Below are 2,451 nucleotides of genomic sequence, written 5' to 3' on the forward strand. Positions count from 1 at the left end.
TACGGCTTGCAAATAGTAAGAAAACATAGATGTCATCTACTCATAAAACAAAGAGTACTGCAATTGTTAGTACTAAAGTAGTTGCATTGCACAGAACACGTGCATGATTATATGTCCCATACGCATGCATCATGATGTTTGAAGACTCATTTAACAGATTGGTTAACCATTAAGATGACTTTCTCATACAAAGTAAAGAAAATAAATCAAAGTCTATATATTGGTTAGTCAACAAGGAAAAGTAAGTGAAGTCATTCAAGCATGCACACACGTACTGCCAATACCAGTACGAGTCAAATGAAAGCAAATATAAATGAAAGTCATCGCATATGATAATATCAACAAAGTCCAAGGCTCCCCCGAGCATGCCGGCGTCGACGATCGCGAGGATGAATTTCTTTTTTTTTTGTAGCATGTTGTAATAGGAATGTGTTGCAATCTTATGTAATAGCTATGTTGGAATTCTTAATCAGGGGTTTTCTCTTCGGAGATGTAATTAACAGATCTTTTATGTAAATGTAAGAGTTCTGGAAATAATGTACCTGCAATGTTTGATCTCCTTTTTATTGTATGCATTTACGCATTTAAATATATTCATTCTGTATCAATGACGTGACACAAATCAAGGTATTTATTCCCTTATGTAGAGTGAAGAATTTGTTCTCAGTGGAATCACGGCAAGGTATGACTCGGGGAAAATCAACATAAAAAATGATGAACAAATAAAATGCATATAAAAAATATTGCAAAACAATAGGTGCTCGTCAAAAGACACCATACTTAGTCGCATGTTCTATGATCACATGCGTGCATGATATGCGAAAATGAGTCATGCAGCACAAATTAACCTTGTTCAAACCTATGTGTATAGAAAGTAATATTCGCACTTCATGATGCATAAACAAATGCCGCTCAAATCGTAAATGGTGTTATATTAACCAGATGTCTATAAAATAGACTAAATGAGTGCACTATATAAAAAAATGCATCGGCCCCAAATAATGCTAGCCGGCATCATCGACAAAATAACTAGATATTGGAGAATCTAGTGTAGGCGCATGCAAAGTAAAATGGACACGTCCTGCTAATTCTAGGTGAATTGGTGTACATCCACCCAACCAAAATAAATTGTATGGTCCCTTCCTATGGACATACATTAAAAAACTAAAAGATGACCAGAGTCATAATCTGAGTTTGATCGCACTCGAAATATTGTAGTGCACTTGCATATGCCACCAAAACAAATTAAATATCTGTTATCTGCTCCATATATGTGTATGCTCAAAAAGGTCGCATCTAGCTTATCTTCGCATAAGATGAAAGTTAGATCATGCATCCCCCATACGGCTTGCAAATAGTATGAAAACATAGATGTCATCTACTCATAAAACAAAGAGTACTCAAATTGTTAGTACTAAAGTAGTTGCATTGCACAGAACACGTGCATGACTATATGTCCCATACGCATGCATCATGATGTTTGAAGACTCATTTAACAGATTGGTTAACCATTAAGATGACTTTCTCATACAAAGTAAAGAAAATAAATCAAAGTCTATATATTGGTTAGTCAACAAGTAAGTGAAGTCATTCAAGCATGCACACACGTACTGCCAATACCAGTACGAGTCAAATGAAAGCAAATATAAATGAAAGTCATCGCATATGATAATATTAACAAAGTCCAAGGCTCCCCCGAGCATGCCGGCGTCGACCATCGCGAGGAGGAATTTCTTTTTTTTGTAGCATGTTGTAATAGGAATGTGTTGCAATCTTATGTAATAGCTATGTTGGAATTCTTAATCAGGGGTTTTCTCTTCGGAGATGTAATTAACAGATCTTTTATGTAAATGTAAGAGTTCTGGAAATAATGTACCTGCAATGTTTGATCTCCTTTTTATTGTATGCATTTACGCATTTAAATATATTCATTCTGTATCAATGACGTGACACAAATCAAGGTATTTATTCCCTTATGTAGAGTGAAGAATTTGTTCTCAATGGAATCACGACAAGGTATGACTCGGGGAAAATCAACATAAAAAATGATGAACAAATAAAATGCATATAAAAAATATTGCAAAACAATAGGTGCTCGTCAAAAGACACCATACTTAGTCGCATGTTCTATGATCACATGCATGCATGATATTCGGAAATGAGTCATGCAGCACAAATTAACCTTGTTCAAACCTGTGTGTATAGAAAGTAATATTCGCACTTCATGATGCATAAACAAATGCCGCTCAAATCGTAAATGGTGTTATATTAACCAGATGTCTATAAAATAGACTAAATGAGTGCACTATATAAAAAAATGCATCGGCCCCAAATAATGCTAGCCGGCATCATCGACAAAATAACTAGATATTGGCGAATCTAGTGTAGGCGCATGCAAAGTAAAATGGACACGTCCTGCTAATTCTAGGTGAATTGGTGTACATCCACCCA

Source organism: Aegilops tauschii, chromosome 3 (assembly GCF_002575655.3).
Source record: "Aegilops tauschii subsp. strangulata cultivar AL8/78 chromosome 3, Aet v6.0, whole genome shotgun sequence".
NCBI lineage: Eukaryota > Viridiplantae > Streptophyta > Magnoliopsida > Poales > Poaceae > Aegilops > Aegilops tauschii.